This window comes from Nannospalax galili, unplaced genomic scaffold (genome assembly GCF_000622305.1).
Source record: "Nannospalax galili isolate Female #2095 unplaced genomic scaffold, S.galili_v1.0 scaffold918, whole genome shotgun sequence".
In the NCBI taxonomy this organism is placed as follows: Eukaryota; Metazoa; Chordata; class Mammalia; order Rodentia; family Spalacidae; genus Nannospalax; species Nannospalax galili.
This window is the reverse complement of record NW_008343216.1, coordinates 865,906-871,463: the sequence shown is the minus strand read 5'-3', so window position 1 is coordinate 871,463 and position 5,558 is coordinate 865,906.

The window sequence follows — 5,558 nt, the reverse complement described above, 5'->3', positions numbered from 1 at the left end:
TGTCCCGACCCGCAGGACAGTCAACGTGGGTTTCTGGAGGGAGGAGAGGGGACGGAAAGGGACAAGAGATGCGAAGAATGGAGACAAGACAGGCTTTCTGATCAAGTCTCATTTAATGAACATTCACACAAAGTTTTTATAGGGAGGAGAGGGGGAAGTTGGCAGGGAAAATTCCATTGAAGTAGAGCAATTCAATTAACAGAATGAATATCACAATGACACCACACCAATTGATCACAGAGTAAATTCCATAGTAACACCACAATTCTATATAGCAGGTTATAAATCAATTAAGAGGTTACACTTGTATGATTACAGAGTAATACCAAAGTTTCTTAGCAATTACATGAGAAAATGAGGGAGTCTCTCAAGCGTTAATTGCCCAGGTTAGAACAACATGTTTGTGAGAGGCTTTCAAGTATAGTCATCTGGTTAATCTCAAACCAGGCCAGCCTTGATGTCTGAAAAACAGCTTTGCCAGGAATCAGGTCTTGCCTATTTCCTGGGGAAGGGGCCTACGGCTCCTGACATATTTGTTTTTTTTACTCATGCTTTATCTACATAGCACATGGTAATTAGAAGTACCACAGTTGTCAAACTATCCTTATTGGATGTTTAAAAGACATACTTCGAGGCCTATACTAATCTGGTCAGAGGAATTAAAGGAGAGTTTTTGCCCCTTGCCCTCCAAGGTCAAATAAATTTAAGGGGACTATGGAACATCTCTCACAATGTCCTGTAACTGTGGTGAGTCATCTGTCCTCTTGCTCAGGGAGGCCATGGAGACCACACGAAATGGATTTGAACTAGTGTCCAGTTTATTTAAAAAAGGGTCAATGCAGAGGAAATATCTCATCCGTGCTTTCAAATGAAGTCAGACATGGTTGAACAGGACCTTTGACTTATCTTCACATAGATGAAACTGGTAAAAGAAAGGAGCCAGGGGCTCCTTCCAAGCCCATGTAACCCCTGAGGAACAGAACCTCAAATGACCTAAAGTATAAAAAAAACTGTTTTATTTGGGCCAACTATATGGTCTTAAACATCCAAAAGGGAAGTGTAACCAAATAGTGAGGTCATCAGTACATTTCTTTGTGTTCAAGGGATTACACTTCCCAGACATTGGGCTTAAGTCCATTTAAAAAGTTATTTAGACAATTATTTCTCATTGATGATTTTGTTCCTAATCAGAAAGTGCTGCTCAGATGTAAGACTTCAAATCTTGGTCTGCAATACTGTAGTGCAGACCAGTAATTAAAGGAGACAATCTGCTATTGTTCTCAAATGATGGATAAATTTGTTTTCTCCCCCTCTCTAGCAGCCTTTGAGAGGGAATTGACACTGATTCTAACCCTCCAGCTGCTATCAAAATAACTGAAAGTAAATCCTGGATTCAACACTCTCAATTCCAGCCTTGGAAGACAAAATAAAAATGAGGAGAAACCCAATAGAGGGATGTATTTTGCAGCCCTTGTCAAGAAATTCCGGTGGACTCTCATGAACATTTGAAAATTGCCCTGTTCTGACATTTTCTAGTTCCCTGTCTAGAACTTGTAATACTAATTACTCTTGCCTTTACTTCTCCTTCACATCTCCTAGTCACCAGTCAAGGACTCTTTTCCACCTGCAGATAAGAGTTATGCAATATGGGACTCTTTTAGATAGACCCACTGAAGGGGTACTCCAATTGCCTCACCCTGTGTCTTTTTTCAGCATGGAAGAAGCCAAAGGGGTTTGCATCCTGATTCCCTATCCGCAGGTTGGGTAACCTCTTCAGAGTATGGTATGGTAAGAATACAAGGTAGAAAATGGCTAATGGCTAGGCAATTAGGGAAAAAAGTCCTCAAAGAAAAATAGCCAGTTTCTTGGCTAAAACTTGCAATGTTCTTGGGCCTCTTAACAACATACTCCATTTCAAAGGCCAAAAATATTGAAAATATTTGGGAGCTTTTATGTAATCCTTAAAAGATTTTAGGGTTACCACTTCAACTGAGGGAATGTTAAAATAGCCAAAAGACCCATAAAAAATAAATAAAAGAAGAAGGAAGAGTACATGAAAAAAAAAAAAGAAATAGAGGATCTTATCAGAAAAAAATGTATTCCCAAGATATGTGAACCAATATTTTAGGACCAACTTCTCTTTTCCAACAGAATCTTTACAGAATTGAAGATACGACTGCACTTCCTAGTTCTAGCTTGCTTTTATCTTTCCAAGTGACTGTATAATGAATTAATATATGTAAATAATTCAGGGAAGAGCTTGTTCTATATGTTAAAATATCTGATTTTACTAAAGAAAAATAAAAAACATGCCCTTATTTAAAAAAATATTTAAGTTAATATCTAGCCATTGCTGAAAGCAGTTTACAATTTTCAATGTATCTTCTTCATAATTTTTATTAATAAAAACAAAAGTTCTCTCATTTTTCATGAAAAAAATACTTATATTAAAAAAAAATACTGCTGGTGATGTCTAGTCACATAATTAAACTAAGACCTTGGAATATTTCATTTAATGCACTCCTATTCAGGAATATACTACAACTTTTCCCCTCTTGGAGATCTAATATGATGATCTAGATAAGTAGCAAGCAATTATAATGTAAATGAATGGAAAAACTAAAGAGTTTAAAATTAGAAATAAACTGCCCAGATTAATGTTTTGCTAACATTAAAAACAACAACAAAAACAACACCAAAATATCGTGTTTGGCTGGTAAGAAATTTTGCATCACTGAATATTAGTATTAGACATGGAAGACCCAAAATAAGTAAAATCTATAAATTTTTCCAAACACAAACCTGGTTAACTATTAATCATGTTAATGTAAATATTAAAATAAGAAACACAGAAATATATGAAATAGTGAAAAATTTACTTTCAGCTTTGCTGGACAAATCATTAACAATTGAATTGAACTGCTTTCAACATAGGATTTTTAAATTTTTTTGGTCTTTTTGAGACAGGGTCTTCCTGTAGCCCCAGCTGTACTGGAACTCACTATGTAGACCAGGCTGGCCTTGAATTCAGAGACATCCACCTGCCTCTACCTCCTGAGTGCTGGGATTAAAGGCATTTGCCACCATGCCCAGCAGGATTTTTTTTTTTTTTTTTTTTTTTTTTTATGGTGGGGAAAAGTTCAGTTTGGCTCCTGGCTTCAAAGGTCTTGGTAGATGGTTCCCTGGTCCTGTCACATCACAGTTGAGGCACACTGGAGGAAGCTGCGTACCTCATGGTAGACAGGAAACAGAGAGAGAGAAGGCTACCTTCCCAGTCCCACTCTCAAGCTCTTGCCTCCAGTGACTTAACTTCCTCTTTCCAGGTCCACCTGTCAATGATTATCCACCTTCCAATGGAGTCACAGGGTGGCACCCAGGCCTTTAACACGTTGGCCTTGGGGGGCTTCCTAGGTCCAAACTGTAGCATGTAGTTTGTAAATACTTTATCTCACTCTACTGCTGTCTCTTCTCGTATTTCTTTGCTGCACAGAAACTTTTCAGTTTGACTTAATTACATTTGCCTGTTTTTGTTTTGTTTCTTCATCTTTTAGGGGCAGATCAAAAAAAGTCCTTGATTGCTCCAATATCCTGAAGCGTTTCATGTGGGTTTTCTTCTACTAGTTTCACGTCTTTTATCCATTTTGAGTTGATTTTATGTATGGAGAAAGATAGGGTTCCAGCATATTCTTACTCGTGTTGAGATCTAGTTTTCCTTGCACTTTTTTTTCAATTTTATTTTTCTGTTGATCTTTTTATTTATTTCACACAGAACATCTCAAACAATCTTGATCATATTTATACCAACATCCCCACCAGCACCCTCCCATAGTCGCCCCCCTACCCCAATGGAACCCATATACTCTGTCATCCCTGTTACTGCCCACTGTGTTGTCAGTGCCCCCAGCCATTCTCCAGTGCAAGTCCATCCGGTGAGTCTAGTCAGCCTACCCAGAGTCCCAGGTTTTAGGAAGATCAGCTCTTCTTCATCTAGCAGCAATGATTTGCCAACATTCCTTTAGATATGATTGGGGTCTGCTGTTCATTTTCCCAGTTCTATGCTGGGTTACTGACATAGCTTTTTAAAATTTCCTGTACTTGTAATTTATTGCTCAGTAATGATAAAGGAAGAACAATACAAGTAATTTCAAATGCTTTTTCAGATTTTCTTGACTCTTGTCATCAATGAGCTATAATTAGTTTAAATTAGTTCCTACAGTATTAGCATTTGGAATTTAGCCTATAGCAGTCAATGAATAATAATGACTAAACATTATTTCATATGCTGTAATTAAAATAAATACAAAGGAAAATAACAGATGAAAGTGACAAGGTTTTCTTTGTTCATGTTACCCATAGTTTGAAATTTTGTTACTAACCAATTCACAGTCTTTATAATCAAATGTGTATCCTAAGGCTGATAAAGAGCTTTGCATCCTTATACATGTATAATTGGACAATGATTCTTTTTTTACAGGTAAGTTAAGTCTTATTCCATTCTGTAGGAAAGCCCACAATTTATCCTTTCTTTATTGGTAGACATTTGTGTTATTTCCCTTTTGGTATATTAAAATTTCTATGAAGAATTTTATATCTCTTTAAGGACACATGATTTTATTACCCTTGGGTAAAAATCTATTAAAAGATTATGTCAAGTATATAGGTCATTGAGAATGACAATCAGTAACAATATTATCTTTTTCAAAAATAAGTATTATAAATTTGTTTTATTAACATATTAACATTTTAAGGTAGAATATATATATGTGCATATTCCAAAATATTTAATTCTTCAAATGCCACTAAGTGCATGCTTAAGTTACATTTTCATAGTAATTATGATAATACACAGAAATAACATATTTAAAATTTTGATATTATCTCCTGTAATACTATTGTATTTTTTAACGAGGTCTAGTTATATTTATAATCGTAGATTTTTAGTGTGTTCATTAAGATGCCAACAAATAATATTTTATTTTTGCTTCTTAGGTTTTCATGTTTTTATTTTTATAAATATTAAACTGTATATTGAATGCAAATGAGGAAAGTCCAGTTATGCCTGTCTGTATCTTAAATGTTAATAAAGCAAGGGTGCTTTTAGTCTTTTAGGAATAAATGTGAGTTTTTAAATCAAGTCCTTCTCTTCTTATTCTTTGGCTTATGGCAAATTATTAGTAGTAACCGCATTAATGGATCAGCTACAACAGATCCTATCATGACATCATCCTCAACATTACCACCATGATTGCCATGGTAGTTCCATACTATCAGCTACAACAGCAGCTACAGTGTAAATGTGTTTAAATTTTGTCAGCTGCTTTAAAAAAAACATCTTGAAATCACCATAAGAAAATATTCATTTCCAGATGGAGAACAAAATCATCAAAGTCAGGGGCTGGTGAGATATCTCAGTGAATAAAGGTGCTTGCCAACAAGTCTTCCAACCTGAGTTTGATTCCCAGAACTCAGGTGGGGGAAGGAGAGAACCATGTTCCACAGGTAGTCCTCTGACTTCCACACAGACAGAGTGCATGCTTGCATCCACACTCATACACACC